Source organism: Erythrolamprus reginae, chromosome 7 (genome assembly GCF_031021105.1).
Source record: "Erythrolamprus reginae isolate rEryReg1 chromosome 7, rEryReg1.hap1, whole genome shotgun sequence".
Taxonomy (NCBI): Eukaryota; Metazoa; Chordata; class Lepidosauria; order Squamata; family Dipsadidae; genus Erythrolamprus; species Erythrolamprus reginae.
Window position 1 is genome coordinate 37951480 of NC_091956.1, and position 18260 is coordinate 37969739.

General features: G+C 40.5%; 1 protein-coding gene across 1 annotated transcript in view; it reads right to left on the bottom strand.

The window, feature by feature from the left end:
* Positions 1–18260, bottom strand: part of LOC139170323 (biorientation of chromosomes in cell division protein 1-like 1) — a 115894-nt gene that overhangs the window by 29366 nt on the left and 68268 nt on the right. The window lies entirely within an intron of this gene.

The window sequence follows — 18260 nt, forward strand, 5'->3', positions numbered from 1 at the left end:
TTGGCAGGCTTCTCTCCTCCTTCACAAACCATCTGTTACAATTATCTTGGTTCTCATAGGAAAACTTTTTATTTTGACTGAAAGCTGGGCTATCTACTTCCCTCCTCCCCTTCTTTCTCAGGCTTCATGACAACTCTAGAGGCAGGATAAGATGGCTTCAGCCAGGTTTACTACAGAGTTGAGTCGGATCTCTCCCCCCTTAATTGGAGAGAATTTCCTGAAAAATTCAAATGGAGAGATTTTCAATCATCCACCCCTCTTACCTCCCCACCCACCCCCACCGGAGGTGGCTTTGGCTTTTGACGGTATTTATTGGGAAATTGCTTAGTCAGTCTGTTTTTACATCCCAGCTCTTTACCCAGATAGCTTTGGACAACAGGTACTCCTTGCATTGCACTAGGTATTAGAGCCTTCCATTATACAGTCTGGAGTCTAGGATTGGCTTTACCTCATAATGCATTGTTCTGTCGGGCTCTCTGGTTGAATCCTCCCAAAAATTCACAGGTACAAATTTCAGACACACACACGTTTGAAAATTCAAAACAATGTTCTTTATAATGAAAATTCAAATAAACTAAGCATTCTTTTTGTATAGCAGAGAGCACTCTTTTCCAAACAAACTGGTAATTTGTACAAGTCCTTTATCAGTTCTGTGGTACTTAGCTTGCAGATGTGAGGCAATTCTCCCAGGCCTATACAATTCATGTATGGTATGCTTGTGTGTATGTTTGTTTAATAATGGGGTTTTTTAATATTTTATATTGTAAATTATTAGATTTGTTACAAACTGTTTTTATTGTGTTTGAGCCACCCCAAGTCTGCGGAGAGGGGTGACATACAAATCTAATAAATAAAGAAATAAATTCACAGTCCTTCTTCTTTCACAAAGTGAAACACACTTTGCCCTGGTTTAGTTTCAAAGTGGGGAAAAATCAGCACACAAAAGGTCAGAGTCAGTAAAGCAGTCACGAAACACAACGATCAGATAATCCTCCACAATGGCCAAACCCACAGGCTGCTATTTATAGCAGCCTCACTAATTACCACAGCCCCACCCAACCACAGGTGACCTCATTTTCTTTGATAGCAATCTCTCAGTTGTTGTTGCCTATGCATCGCTCTCCGCATGCGTGGCTGTATCATTAACTCTTGTTCTGAATACAAGGAGGAGCTAGATAATTGATCTCCTTCTGAGCTGTCTGCCACACTCTCCTCCTCCCTGTCACTCATGTCTTCTTGGTCAGAGGAGCATTCATCAGCAGATTCCAACGGGGGCAAAACAGGCCTGCAGCATGTGGATGTCTCCCCCACATCCACAGTCCTTGGGGCAGGAGCTGGGCCAGAGCTAACCACAACAATGCATAATTCTCCCTGAAGAACGATTGGCTTTGGGGTGTACTGACCACAGCTGTGATTTGATTGCTGGCTTTCACAGGCTCTGTGGAAGAGCGGATGCACTTTCCCCAGGAGATGTAGAAGCTTCAACTCCACCGTGACAGGATTAGTAATTTTCATGATGGAGAAGGGACTGATGATTTGGGTCCTAGCTTTTTGTAGGGTAGTTTTAGTCTCAAATACATGGTGGAGAGGTAAACTCTACTCCCTATTCAAAAGAATGGTTGGGAGGATCTATGTTTATCAGCTTGCACTTTTTGGTTTTTTGCAGCCTCCAGAGCTTGTTTTATGTTCTCCCATGCTGTCCTTCATCCATTCATTTAGGGTCATGGAGGAGGGTAGCTTTCTAGGGAATTCTGGCATGGGGACGAATTCCATGCCACTGGTAATTTGGCAAGGGGCTAGCCACATTGTTATATGCTACCTCAGCAAATGGTAGCAGGTCTGCCCAGTTGGTTTGTTGATAATTAACATAGCGTCTTAAGTAATGTTCTAGCATTATGTTCATGCGTTTAGTGGCTCTGTTAGTGCTTGGATAGAGCAGAGCCTAAACAATGGACCTTTATAAACTCTCTCCAGTATTTGGCCATAAATTGGACCCCCCAGTAAAAATAATTCAGGTTTGTTTTCTATTTTTCTTTGTAATAATTTTTCTAACCAAATTTGAATTATTTCCCAATATTTTTTTTGCTTTATCACAGCATCACCATAAATGATTGAGAATCAAATTCTTTTTTACATTTCCAGCTTCTAGGTGTATATTTTTTATTTATTTCTGCTAATTGTATAGGCGTTATATGCCACCTAAAAAAACACATTTTGTACCAGTTCTTATATGCTATGACCAAAGTCAATTTTTTATTTCTAGCCCACATTTGTTGCCATTCATCTAACTTAATATTATATCGAAATTCTGGGCCCATATTATCTTTAACTCTGTTTCCATCTTATAGTTCAACAGATATTGGCATAGTCTTTGAATTGGTTTCTCATCTGGTCCTAATAATATTTTATCTAATAGTTTTTTTCTCTATCCCCCTTTCTCTTTTACCTTTTCATATCTCAATTTTATCTGAAGATATTCCCACCATTCTAATTCAATACTTCTTCTTTTAATCGCAACCTGGTTTTTATGGGCCCTTCACCCTTAATAATTTATATGTTATATCTTTATATAATTTATATAATAATTTATATGTTATATCTTTATATGTTATAACTTTGTCTGATTTTTTTAAAAATTTGGGTGCACAAAAGCTTCTAACGCCAAGAACCAATTTGGGATACCTCTATACATTAATTTTTTAGTATTTAACCATTCATTTATTAACAATCTTCTTACATGGTGGGCCATAAAGTATCAATGCGCTACATTTTTTCCATCCAATAGGAAAGAGTTCCAACCTGCCTGTAGGTCATGTCCTTCTAATTCTAATATTCCGAGTCTTCTAATTTGATTTATTCTTTAGCCCATGTAAGAACTGCTGGTTGACAGTATCCTTTCCAATCAGGTAAGCCAAATCCACCTTTATCTTTTGCTTCCTGTAAAAAATTAAGCCTTATTCTTGGATTGGTCTTTTTTTTTGCCAAATGAATTTACTTACTGTTTTATTAAAATGTGTAAAATATTCTTAATTTAATTTTATAGGAATAATCTGAAATAAAAAAAGAATTTTGGGTAAAAATGTTCATTTTAATTACTGCAATCCTTCCCATAAAAGAAAGTTGCAACTTTGCCAAATTTTCTAAAATCTTTTTAAATTTTTTTCATTTATCGTAGTTGTTTTTTTCCAGTTATATTTCTAGAAGTTAAATTGATTCCCAAATATCTTATCATCTTTGTTATTTGAATATTCAATTTTTCTGTCAATTCCTTTTTCTGTATTTATTTATTTATTTATTTGATTTTTATACCGCCCTTCTCCTTAGACTCAGGGCGGCTTACAACATGTTAACAATAGCACTTTTTAACAGAGCCAGCATATTACCTCCATAATCCGGGTCCTCATTTTACCCATCTTGGAAAGATGGAAGGCTGAGTCAACCTTGAGCCGGTGATAAGATTTGAACCGCTGACCTACAGATCTACAGTCAGCTTCAGTGGCCTGCAGTACGGCACTCTACTGCTGCGCCACCCCAGCTCTGTATTTCTTTAGTGTTTTTAACAATCATTTTGGGGGTTTTTCTATTTATTTTTAATCCAATGGATTTCCTGAATTTATCCAATAATTTCATTAAATGTTGGCCAGATTCCAATGGGCCTTCTATAATAAAAATGAGATTGTCTGCAAATGCTTGTAATTTATATGTTTTTTTTCACTTTCAATTCTTTTATTTGATCATTATCTCTAATTATTCTTAACAGGACTTCCAGTGTCAAAATGAATAATGGTGATAGTTAACATCCTTGTCACTATCCTTTCTGTATTTCAATTTTCCTTTCTGTATTTCAATTTTAGATGCTGTTTCTTCATTTATTATTACATTTGCAAATTGTTCTGAATATATGGCAGTAATTACCCTAATAAAATTTTGGCCAAACTTCATATTTTTAAGCTATTCTAACATAAAATCCCAATTTACAAATGCCTTTTGGGCATCTAAAAATATTAATGCTGTTTGTTTTTCATTATGGTTTATATTAGTCCTATTCAGGGATGGGCTCCAGCCGGAACGCTAAATTGGGCTCACCACCGCAGCTCGTGAGTGCTTGCAGGGCCAGAGCGATTTTGCTTCTGCACCTGTGGTGATAGCAAAATCGTGCGTGGAGCTGCAGTTGCGCCCATGTTTTGGCATGCACGGAAGCAAAAAAAACCTCACCAAAACACAGGTGACTCCATACATGATTTTGCTATCTCCACAGGTGCAGAAGCAAAATCGTGCTGCCTCCATAAGCAGTCACAAGCCGCAGTGACGAGCCCAATTTAGTGTTCCAGCTAGCAGCCCACCCCAGCCCTAATTCAGGGAGATTGTTCCCTTTTTTAAACTGGACCATCTGAACTGGAGGCCTTTTAAGAGCTGTTCTCCCCCTTCATTGGACGGCAGGGGATACTCCATGGCAAGGAAGGGAATTGTCTTATATTGTGGGTCTTATATTGTTAATACTTTTAATTAATTTTAAGGGTTTTTAATTTTCTATGTTTTTATTGTTGCTATTTTAATTAATTTAAACTATTACTATTTCTAATTAACTTATTGGGGGTGAATCTTAAGGTGGATGATTGGGAATGATTGGATGGAGAGTATGATTGGGATGAGTCTTATGAATGGGAGAGTTACTTTGCCTGATGATGTAGAGGCGGGTGGAATGGGGGAGCGCATCTGTGGGATGGCAGAGGGCTGGAATATTCCGGTTTTACTGGGGAGAGGCAGATATGGTGGGAGGCATGGGGTATGCCGCACCCAGGAAACAAAAGCTCACTGCTTGAAAGTGATCCCTTGTTCCAGCCCCATGAGCTCAGCCCGGGGTACTGGGGACAGGCAAATCCCGGACCCTGGGCTCAAGTTGTTGCTACTTAATGCCAGGTTGGTTGTAAATAAAGCTCCCCTCATTCATGATTTACTCCTGGATGTGGAGGCTGACCTGGCATGTGTGATTGAGACCTGGCTGGGCCCAGAGGGAAGAGTTCCCCTCTCTGAAATGTGACCCCTTGGGTTCAGGTATGGCATCAGCCGCAACCTGAGGGAAGGGGGGGAGGATTGGCTATTGTAGCCAGGAAAACCTTCAGCCTACGCAAGCTCGCTGCTGAGATAGCAGTTTGTGAGTCGCTCTTTGTGAAGTTGGATCTAGGGATTCGAGTGGGCTTGTTGCTCACGTACCTGCCTCCCAGCTGCGTGTCAACAGCCCTACCTGCGCTACTCGAAGAGGTAGCCAAGCTGGCGGTGAAGTTCCCCAGACTTATTGTCTTGGAGGACTTTAACTTTCTGTCGCTCGGTGAATCCTCTGGGTTGGCGCAGGAGATCATGGCAACCATGGCCATGACCCAAGTAATTCAAGGTCCAACTCATGAGGGGATCACATTCCCAACATGGTATTCCTCTCAGAGCAGCTGGGTAATGATCTGAAATTAAGGGATTTAGATACCTTGCCTTTGTCATGGTCAGATCATTTTCTGCTACAGCTTGCTTTCAAGGCCCCAATCCTCCCCCGCAGGGAGGCAGAACCGATTCAGTGGTTCCACCCCAAATGCCTGATGGACTCCAAGGGCTTTCAGAGGACGCTTGGGGTTTTGCCAGATTTGCTTGTACACAGTTTGGCAGAGTCCCTTGCTGCAGCCTGGAATAAAGCAGCAGTGGGGGCTCTTGACCAGATTGCGCCTTTGTGACCTTTTTGTGGCAGACACTGAAAATCTCCTTGGTTCACTGAGGAACTCCAGGGGATGAAACGCCAGAAAAGATGTCTAGAGAAGTGTTGGAGGAGAAGTAAAAGCTCATATGGAGACTTATAAAGTGGCGCTCAGAGTGACAAGATGTGCGTGTCATGTCATCCTATTTGCATCTGCGGAGTCCCGCCCAGCTACTCTGTTTAGGGTGACTCGCTCCCTCCTTAACCGGGGGAGGGGGTATTAAATCCTTGCTGGGTAGTGCTGAGAATTTTCATACCGTGTTTCCCCAATAGTAAGACCCCCCCGATTGTAAGACATATGGGGGGTTTCAGGGGGGTCGGCTTATATAAGCCATACCCCGAAAGTAAGACATATGTCTTACTTTCGGGGAAACACGGTATAAACGGTATTGCGGGGGGGGCGATGACATTGCTTCCAAGCTCCCCGCGCGCCCCTCGCCTTCGCTGGCCGCGGCGCCACCGCCTCTTCCCCTGCCGAGGCTCAGCTGCAAGCGGCCAGCGAGGCCGCTCGGCTCCGAGGCGAGCGGCCGGAGTTGCGCCCTCCTTCGCCCGCCTCCTTTCCGCTCGCCTCGGAGCCGCTTGCAGCTGAGCCTCGGCAGGGGAAGAGGCGGTGGCGCCGCGGCGAGCGAAGGCGAGGGGCGCGCAGGGAGCTGCGCCCTCCTTCACCAGCCTCCTTTCCGGCAGCTCCCTGCGCGCCCCTCGCTTCGCTCGCCGCGGCGCCACCGCCTCTTCCCCTGCCGAGGCTCAGCTGCAAGCGGCCAGCGAGGCCGCTCGGCTCCGAGGCGAGCGGCCGGAGTTGCGCCCTCCTTCGCCCGCCTCCTTTCCGCTCGCCTCGGAGCCGCTTGCAGCTGAGCCTCGGCAGGGGAAGAGGCGGTGGCGCCGCGGCGAGCGAAGGCGAGGGGCGCGCAGGGAACTGCCGGAAAGGAGGCGGGCGAAGGAGGGCACAGCGGCGGCCGCTCACCCTTTTTGACTGCCCATCCACCCCTTGACCTGCCTTTAGCCAGCCAGCCGAGCGTCCGTGTCGCCGCGGAGTTGGCCTCCCCTGCCGAGAAACATTGCCGGGAGCGGCGAGGGGATGCTCCCCGCAACCCGCCGAACGTCGAGGTCGGCGCCCGCCTCCTTTCCGGCAGCTCCCCGCGCCCGAAGACGAGCCGGCCCCGGTGCCCGGGACAATGTAAGACATACCCCCAAAGTAAGACACAGTGGGGCTTTTGGGGGTAAAAAGATAGTAAGACACTGCCTTACTATCGGGGAAACACGGTAGGTTTTTTGCAGATAAAATCTCGCAGATCCAAACAAATATATAAGGATAAAGAGGGTAGGATATTGATTGTACAAGTAGATATTGAACCTAGACCTCTAGTGGTTGTTTCTATTTATGCTCCCAATGAAGACCAAATGACATTTTATAAAAATTTACACCAAACAATAATAGATTTAGCTATTGATAATTTATTGATAATAGGTGATTTCAATGCTATCGCGAATAGACAATTAGACCACTCAGGAGGGGGAGGTAATAAAAAAAGGGGAAAAGGTAAAAAAAACAAGAAGAAATTTGTTACCTAGTACTTTTCAAAAAATGAAAGCGGAATTATTACTAAGCGACATTTGGAGGGAAAGACACCCTCACAAAAGGCAATTTACCTTTTACTCCAATCCTCACAAAATTTGGACGAGAATTGACATGTTATGGGCACCAAAAACGGTGGCAGAACAAATAAGAGAGGTTGAGATAGACGTTAATACATGGGCTGATCATAACCCAATAGTGGTCTATATGACGATGAACAACAAACAGAACAACTGGCGGATGAATAGGTATATATTAAATGATAAGAAATATAAGGATTGGATTGAAAAGGAATTAAAAATATTTTTTGAAATTAATAAAACATCAGACACTACTCCACAGAACTTATGGGATACAGTTAAAGCGTATATAAGAGGTTTAACAATATCCTATACAGCAAAACACAATAAGGAAAAGAAATTAGAGTACTTACAATTAACAAATGAACTAAAACAATTAGAATCCTTATCGCAGCAACATATTAAGAACAGAGATTTAAAGACAGAAATAAATGTAATTAAACATAAAATCAGAGTTATAGAACAAAACCAACTAACTGAAAAGATCAAAAGAGCAAAGCAACATTATTTTGAACATGCAAATAAACCTGGTAGATGGCTAGCGTATAAACTTAGAAAACAGAGTCAATCAAAATTAATCCAAAAATTAGAAGATAAAGATGGTAAAATAAAATATGACACAGAAGGTAAGGCAGACATTGTGTATAATTTTTATAAAGAATTATATGCTAAAGATCATGTTATCGAAGATGAAGTTTTTAACTATTTAGAGGCTTCAAATTTACCACAAATAACAGAAGATCAACAGGCCACCATGGACGGACCAATAACAATGGAGGAACTCTTAATAACAATTAAAAAACAGAAAAGCAACAAGGCTACAGGCCCAGATGCCATACCTGCAGAATGGTACAAGATAGACAACGAAACAATAAGAAACCATATGTTAGAAACTTTTAATTTATGTAGACTTGAGGGAAAAATTCCCAAATCTTGGTCAGAATCACTGACAACCTTAATACATAAACAGGGTACAGAACCAGAAAAGATTAAAAACTATAGGCCTATATCACTATTAAATGTAGATTATAAGATCTTTATTGCCATTTATGCAGAGAGACTCAAAAGAGTTATAAATGGAATAATACACCAAGACCAAAATGGGTTTCTTCCAGGGAGACAAATTAAAAACAATATTAGAACTGTAATAAATATACTAGAGTACTATGAACAACACCCAGACAAGACGGCATCTTTAATGTTTTTGGACGCTCAAAAAGCCTTCGACAACGTTAATTGGATATTTATAAAAATGCAATTAAATAAAATGAGATTTGGCCCAAAATTTGTTAACCTAATAGATACCATATATTCAAAACAAACAACGAATATAATATTGAATAACAGTCAATTACCAATACTTGACATAAATAAGGGAGTTCGCCAAGGATGTCCTATATCACCATTGCTATTTATTATGACCCTTGAAACCTTATTAATTAAAATAAGAGCGGACCCCAAAATAAAAGGTTTAACCGTAGGAGATGAAACCTACAAACTCCAGGCCTTTGCAGATGATCTAATGTTTATAATTGAAGAGCCGATTACAACAGTTCCTACCTTACTACAAACCATTGAACAATATGGAAACGTAGCAGGTTTAAAGATAAACAAAAGCAAAACACATTACTTGACTAAAAATATGAATAAAACACTAGAAACGAAATTAGAAAGTATTTCTGGAATAAAGATTGTAAAAAAGGTAAAATATTTAGGAATAAATTTAACAGCGAAAACAATAACATTAAAAAATGATAATTATATGAAATTACTAGCAGAAATTAAAAATGACTTAGTAATGTGGAATAATTTGAAAATATCTTTCTTAGGAAGAATTGCAACAATCAAGATGAACATTTTACCCAAGGTCTTATTTCTTTTTCAGACAATACCAATAAACCCAGGGGGTATTTTTTTAAAAACTTTAACAAACTTAGTTAAAAAATTTATATGGCAAGGTAAAAAAGCAAGGATAAAAATGAATTGTTTAGAAGATATTAAAGAAAGAGGCGGATTTGGCCTTCCAAATTGGAAACTATATCATCAGGCCGCTGCATTAACATGGCTTAGAGATTGGATAATTTTAGATAACAAAAGAATACTTGACCTAGAAGGACATGATTTAATGCTTGGATGGCACGCATTTTTATGGTATGATAAGGACAAAAACCATTCATATTTTAAAAGGCATACGTTGAGGAAATACTTATTAGAAGTATGGAAAGACATAAAGAAAAATCATTTTTTAAGTATCCCAGACTGGCTAGCTCCTTTAGAAGCAATAATACATCCAAAGTCTATAAAGGATAAGAAAATAACTTATAGATATAAAGAACTATTAAATGATCAGATGAAGCTTAAATCTAGAATTGAATTACAAGAAGAAGGGATAATAATAGACTGGTGGCACTACGCCCAGATCCGATCTAGATATCAGAAGGATAAAACTCTTTACATTTTTAATAAAAGTAAGAATCCTTTAACTACTTTAATTACCACTAATTCAACAAAAATGATAGGGAAAATATATAAACTACTTATCGCTCATAAAAATATAGAGTTGACTTTAAAAGATACTATGATAAGATGGTGTAGAAATATTGGCAAGGAAATAGATATAGACACATGGGAGAAAGTATGGATTAACAACTGGAAAATGACTAAATCAGTTTCTCTAAAAGAAAATCAAATCAAAATGTTTTATAGATGGCATCTCCCACCAAATAGGATAGCAAAAATGTTTCCCAAAACATCCCCAATATGCTGGAAATGTAAGAAGGATATAGGAACCTACTATCATCAATGGTGGACATGTGGTAAAGCAAAAATATATTGGAGAATGATTGAAAAAATATTAAAAGAAATAATAAAGCAAGATATAGATAATACCCCGGAATTTTACTTACTAGGTGTTACAAATCAGACCTATAAGAAAGAAATCTTTTATTTAATTATACACATATTAACTGCGGCTAGAATAATATATGCGCAAAATTGGAAAGGGGAGGAAATCCCCAAGGAAGAAGAGGTCATAGCTAAAATATTAGATTGCGCTGAAATGGATATGATGACAAGAAGATTAAACGATCAAGAGGATACTAAATTTTATGAAACATGGAACAATGTCTATAAATGGATAGATAAGAAAAAATAAGATATATCTTTAGTTGTTTTTCTTTGTATTAGTTTTTACCTAGGTGATAATAATATTAATATTAGTTTAAAAGGACTTTTTGACGATTATGATATAGTAGTGTATGTATGTATAAGTATAAGCAATATACCAAGATGCATAATAGTTGAATTTAGCTTTATTGTTTGAATTGAAGGTTTGACACTATTTTACTATAGTAATTAAGATTATATTAAAGGTATTTTTTGGTAATTATGTTATACTAACCCTACTTAACACTCACATCGAGATCTGTAAAACTTTAACTCAAATTTATTAACTTTTTTTTACTATAATAGTTAACATATATTTAATCATGTATTCTTTTTCTATATTTGAATGTATACTTTCATAAGAAGCGGGGGAAATATACCCCCACTTTATGTTTATTGTTTGTATGTATTTGTCTGTTTTTTATGAAAAAAATAATAAAAAAAATTGAAAAAAAAAAAAAAAGTAAGACACAGTGGGGCTTTTGGGGGTAAAAAGATAGTAAGACACTGCCTTACTATCGGGGAAACACGGTAGGTTTTTTGCAGATAAAATCTCGCAGATCTGGATGCACCTTGATTCCAACTGGAATGCAGTGGCAGATGACAAGGATTCAGTCGAGGTGACAGGGGCCTGTCTTAGTTGTGTGGGAGGAGTTTGATCTGGTGACACCCAATGAAGTGGACAAGGCCATGGGAGCCGTGACTTCCGCTACCTGTTTATTGGACCCGTATCCCTCCTGGCTGGTTTCAGTCAGCAGGGAGGTGACACAGAGCTAGGTCCAGGAGATTGTCAATGCTTCCTTGAGGGAGGGGTCCTTTTGAGCTCTCTAGAAGGAGGCACTTGTGTACTCGATCCTCAAGAAGCCTTCCCTGGATCCAGCTGGATTTAATAAATATCCAGTCTCCAACCTTCCTTTCATGGGGAAGATTGTCGAGAAGATGGTGTCACTCCAGCTCCAACAGTCTTTGGAAGATTATCTTGGCCCTCAACAGTCAGGATTCAGGCCCAGCTATAGCATGAAAATTGCTTTGGTCACATTGATGGATGATCTCTGGCGGGCCTGGGATAGGGGTTTATCTTCTATCCTTGTGCTTCTCGACTCCTCAGTGGTATCCTTCTGCGTTGGCTGGAGGGATTGGGAGTGGGGGGCACCATTTTACAGTGGTTCTTCTCCTACCTTTCTGGTCGGTCACAGTCAGTGTTAGCAGGGCGTCAGAGGTCGACTCCTAGGTCCCTCCTTTGTGGGGTTCCTCAAGGGTCAGTCCTCTCACCCCTGTTGTTTAATATCTACATGAAACAACTGGGTGAGATCATCTGAGGGCACGGGGTGAGTTACCATCAGTAAGCTGATGATACTCAGCTATACATCTCTGTGTTCACTCAGTGAAACAGTGAAAATAATGTGCCGGTGTCTGGAGGCTGTTAGGGTCTGGATGGGTGTTAACAGGCTCAGACTCCACCCCAACAAGACAGAGTGGCTGTGGGTTCTGCCTCCAAGGGATACTTCCATCTATCCGTCCATTACCCGGGGGGAACCTTTGACCCCCTCAGAGAGGGTCTGCAACTTGGGCGTCCTCCTCAATCCACAGCTGACTTTGGACCATCATCTTTCAGCTATGGCGAGAGGAGCATTTGCCCAGGTTCGCCTGGTGCACCAGTTGCAGCCCTATATTTGGACAGGGAGTCTCTACTCACAGTTGCTCATGCCCTTATCACCTTGAGGTTCAACTACTGCAATGCTCTCTACAAGGGGCTATCTTTGAAGAGTGTTTGAAAACTACAAATCATGCTTAATGCATCCGCAAGAGTATTCATAGGCCTTCCTAGTTATGCCCATGTTTCTCCAACACTCCATGGACTGCATTGGCTGCAGATTGGTTTCCGGACACAATTCAAAGCATTGTTAATGACCTATAAAGCCCTACATGGCATTGGACTAGATTACTTGCACCTTTTGCCGCATGAGTTCCAGCGACCGGTTAGATCCCACAGAGTTGGCCTTCTCCAGATTCGGTCAACTAGATAATGTCGCTTGGTGGGGCCTAGGTGAAGAGCTTTTTCTGTGGGGGTCCTGGCTCTCTGGAATCAGGTCTCCCTGGAGATTCGCACTGCCCCCACCCTCCTCTCTTTTTGCAAGCATTTTACAACTCACTTATGCTGCCAGACTTGGGGCGTTGAGATTTCAGCCCCCCCTTTTTTAATTTGCTGTGCTAACTATTCCTTCGACATTAAATTTAAATTGTTTTATCAATTTCATTTGTTGTTTTATATCCCGTCTTTGTGCTTTCTTTTGTAATTCTTCCCCTAGTTTTCTATATTCTTCTTCTAATTTCTCCCTTTTTCCTTTTTTATACTCTTTTGCCATTTAAGCTATTGCAGTTCCCCTCATCACTGCCTTTGCTATATCCCAAAGGTTCTGTAAATTGGTATGTTCCTATTTATTTTCTTGAAAGAATTGTAATTCCTCTTTCTTTTTCTGTTTAAATACTTTGTGTTTCAATATTGCCCATTTTAATGTTCACCTTATATTCTTATGATCCCCTTTCCAGTTAATTTTATTTATTTTTAATATTTTTATTAATTTTTTAAAACAGTAACAAACAATGCAATCAATACAAACAATACACACAAAAGACATCAACAAATTATTCAAACAACTGTTCACTTACATTTCTGTAGCATCAGCACAACCACTTCAATGCATCCAAATATCTTATCACTAGTGTATTTATGTATTGATCTTTATATAATATTTACACAAAACTCTTATAACTACTAATTTCTAATTATTTATATACTGTACATACAATTTCTCCCATACAGTATAAAATTCTTTCCTTTGCTTGTTCTGCAATTCTGTAGTAAGCCTACTTATTTCTGCGCAATCCAACATTTTCTTTATAACTATTGTCTCCGTAGGGGGATTTTCATACTTCCATGTTTGTGCATATGGTAACCTGATGGCCGTTAATATATGTGTTATAAAGTAGTAGTTCATTTTTGTATGTAGTCCTCTCATAATTCCTAGAAAGTAAGTTTCCGGCTTTAGTTCTAATTTGTATCCTAACATTTCCTTTATCCAGCTACTAATCATGTTCCAAAATTTCTTAATTATTGAGCATGACCACCATAGGTGGTAATATGTTCCATGATCAGTTTTACATTTCCAACATTTGGGATCTATGTTGGGATATATTTCCAGTAAATTTTAATTGCATTATAATCTGTGTCAAAAAGAGTTTCTATTTCTACCTTTTCTATCGGCATATTTATTTCTATTGTTGTCCAAACCATATCGTGTCTCGCCCAAGAGCTATGCCTATTTAAATAATGTTTAAAAATGTGATGGGTGTCATTCTCTCCAACTATCTTTAGGTTCCATTCTTTCACCAGATGAAAAAAGGAGTTTGGCATTATTCTTCTAATCAGTTTTTTAGCTTTCCCATTTTATTATCATATTCCCTATCAACGATACCATTAAAATCTCCTACAATGCAAATATTACTTTCTCTCTATCTGCTATCTCTCTAATTTGATTCTGCAATTTTTAATAAAAACTTTCCTGTCCCTCACTAGGAGCATAAATATTTATCAGTTATTGGGCTGTTGTTGTTTATTATTACTTCTACTATTAATATTCTCCCCTCCTTATCCTTAATTATTAAATTTGCCCAAATGTTTTCCTTTATATAAAATGTCACTCCCCTTTTTTTTTCCTTTGAGAGGGATATAAATATTTTCCCTAATGTTTCCTTTTTCAAGGTATTCATGTTTTTTTATATGTACTTCCTGCAGCGCTATTACATTGAATTGTTTTTTTACTTAAATTTATGACACCGCAACAAAATGATTTTAAAGTAAGCTGGAAGTCATCTGGAGAGAGATGTTTTTGAGCTAGGAACTGAGTTAAAAATGGTGCTGGTGAGTGATTCGGCTGACTGGAGCTTGGATTGTTTTTCTTGATTTTTAAACAGGAACAAAAGCTTGGGGAAAAAATGGAGAGGAAGCAGCTAATTGGCAACTGGAAACAATAGCGGAAAGCTTCTGGAAGGACAATAAAAACCCAAGATTGGGGATTTTAAAATTTGTTTATCGGATTATTGAACTATTTTTGATAGTTCAAAAATAGTTGAATGTTTTTGAGCGAGGAACTGAGTTAAAAATGGTGCTGGTGAGTGATTCAGCCGACTGGAGCTTGGATTGTTTTTCTTGATTTTTAAACAGGAACAAAAGCTTGGGGGAAAAATGGAAAGGAAGCAGCTAATTGGCAACTGGAAACAATAGCGGAAAGCTTCTGGAAGGACAATAAAAACCCAAGATTGGGAATTTTAAAATTTGTTTATCGGATTATTGAACTATTTTTATGAATTTTAACAATTGGTTTTAATCAGCTGAGAAATTAAGTTTTTATTATATAAATAAGTTTTTATTATATAAATATCAATAAACACGGGGACCGCTACCAGACAGATATTGCAGCTGATTGACAAGATAACCGAGGGCATGAATGAGGGAGAAGCAACAGAATGGGTGGCCGAACTCCATGATGAAGCAGCCCCCAAGCTAGATGACACATGTGATTTCATCCACTTGATGAGAGTCAGATTCTGTGACAAGACCCAGCAAGTAGATGACAAGGAAGAGATCCAAAAGTTGAGGCAAGCTGGGCGCCCAGTGAAGGAACTGGTTTGGGAAGTTAGAAGAGTGCCCGGGAAGGTGTGGGACTGTTGTGAGTGCTCCTTGTCCACCTCAGGTCATGTCAGATTCTGAAGAGGATGAGCCAGGCCCCTCTGGATACCTAGGCCAGGGGGGTTGCCAGAGGAAGCAGAGAGCGAGAGTAAGGCAGAAAGTGACTTGAGTGAGCCTGAGGAACCATGATTTGGCAATGGGTGATTGGTCCCAGTCAGTGAGTGAGGAAGACATGAGAATGGAAGCTATTGCATTGACCCTCGCTATAGAAGATTGCTTTGATGGCGAAATGAGTTACACAGTAAAATGTTTTAGCTTACAGCCTTAGCCTCTTTGAGGTGTGATGTCACTTCCAGGCAGTATAAAGGAATGGGATTGTGGGAAATGGGGCATGGAGACTCAACATCGTTTTATGGAAGAGACATGAGGCTGGGTGCTATGATTGAACAAGACTTAAAAATCATGATTTCTGCATCAAACAAACATTATCTGTTAAAAATCATGATTTCTGCATCAAACAGACATTATCTGTTGGATGCTGAGCTGGAGAGATCTTTTGGTTCCTCAGGCTCACTCAAATCACTTTCTGCCTTACTCTCGCTCTCTGCTTCCTCTGGCAACCCCCCTGGCCTAGGTATCCAGAGGGGCCTGGCTCATCCTTCTATGTTTCTAAAAAGCATATGTTTAAGTAAATGAATGGATTTTATCTAAGGCATGTTGATAAGACGTTCTTCATCTTATGTTGATAAGGCATTCTTATCAACATAAGACAGCTAGCTCTAAAGAGAAAATAACTTCTTCTGTGCCGTTTCAAAAAAGCCTGCATTTCTTTATACTGTATATGCTCGTGTTCAAATAAAGAGTGGATTTTTTCATAAAATAAGTGGTTTCGGAGTTGGGGCTCGATCCGAGGCCTGTGCACAGAACAGGGACTGGCCCGAACAGCTCTTGGTGCAGATGGTACGAGATACGCTGCATCCGCAATTGAAAGAGGTGTGTCAGATCAAGGGAGTACAATGCTGAGTCCAAGATTGGTATTCCACCGCCATTGCTCTAGACTGGGTGGTCAAAAAATGAAAGGAAACTGCCATCGACCAGACAGCCAGAAAGCGGTTGGGTCGTAGGGTTCCACCTAAGACAGCAGCAACCAATGAGCTTTGAGCCAATGAGGGGCATAAAATCCAATTAATAAATAAAGTGCTAACGGCGTGGTCATGCTGGCCACCACAACACCGAGTACCTGGCAACATCTCTCAGCCGAACGCTAGGCCACCTCCCATTTCCAGGAAGAGGGCCCCAAGACTGTCAGAATCAGGATGGCTGGTGCTGCAGTCGGAAGAGCACCCTTCCCTCCAGCCAATGACAAGACCTCACCTACGGAAGAAGTGGCAACCCGTTGGGACGAAGGGAGCATCAATGAAAACAACCCAATGGTGAGTGAAGCAGTTTGCCCATTCCTCATAAAAACAAAGATTAAAGTGCTTGAAATTGGAAAGGAGGGGGGGGGAAGGTTGCATAATAGATAAGGATTGCTCGCAATGCCTAATCAGTAAGGTAGTGGTGGAAAAGCTGGGGATCTGTACCAGGATCCTAGCGAGCCCCATCTAGTTCCAATAGCTGGACAGATCGCTAATCAGGGAAGCCCCAGCCACTCTCCTCACCGAGCCCATAGAGTTAAGGATGGGGTGACATTGCAAAAGTCTTCGTTTCATAGTAGCCCCCAAGATGTCAGAACCCATCATTCTTGGCCTGGCATGGCTAGACAAGTGGACACCCACACTAAAATGGGAGGATGGGTACTGGAAATTAATCATGCACGTCAGCCTGACACTCCCTCTGAGGGATCAGAAGCACCGAGAAGGGCTGATGCCCGAGGCGCCAACCGATCCTGAACTGGCAGCCCCTGCGAGGGAGGCCACTTCACCAGGTTCCCAGAAGGTGCCGAGAGAATATCAAGACTTAGAGAGGGTGCTTAGCAAGGAACTTTCCCTCCACCAGCCAATGGACTGCACGATAGAATTCAAGCAAGGTGGAATACTCCCAAAGCCGAAGATGTATTCCATGTCCCCAAAGGAACTGGAAGAGCTGAGGAGGTGTATCGATGCCAACTTGGAAAGGGGATTCATCCAACCAGCAAAATAGAGGGTTGCCGCTCCTGTGCTATTCAAGGAGAAGAAAGATGATGTGTGTGTGTCAGATTATATGCTGACTTCCTTGGGAAGTCCCTGGCTAAATGGATGGAAGCTTTAAAGAAAGGATGAGAAAACACCAAGAAAGCATTGACCGATGCTGCTGAAGCCTACATGAAGCAAGCTGACAAGCACTGAGTTGGAAAGTGAAAGTAAACAGATTAGTTAAACAATTCTATGACAAATATCCAGATAACCCAAAGTATTCCCCTGGGAGAGGGAAGAGTGGTTAAACTGATTAAACCCTTGTGATCTCTCCACTGCAGGATATACTTTTTTTTGAGGGGAGGACACCTGTCAAGCTGGTGCAGAAGTTGGTGATAAATTAATGGCTTGCTTACATTATCCATAGAAGGCCTGATGTTTATGGAAACTTGGGAGGGGTGATTTTCATGAGGTAACAGATGCATTCGCAAAGCATTCTTTTGAGTGGTTCAAGGCCATTCTATGCCCACCCACCTGGGCGGAAGCGGAAGGCTTGCCATGCTGGCACAATCGGAGTGGGCAATGTGACAAGTTTGTGGGTGGGGGACAAGGGATGTGAACTTTCAACTGAGTGTGAAACTCAGATTCAGGTTTCCCAGGGTAGGTGGCAGGATGGTTCCAGCAATTAATTGGAACATTGAGGAATACTTTGATTTGGACTCCAATTTAGTTTGGATGCTACCTGGAACCTTGACATAAAGCTTATTTTGTATAATTTTCATCAATAGTAATCACCCCCACCTCTATATTTTTCAAAATTTTAAGGCCAAATTTCTTTTGGTCTTCAAAATTCATTCTTAGTCAATATGGTGTTCTTTAGTTTATTTATTTTAAGCAC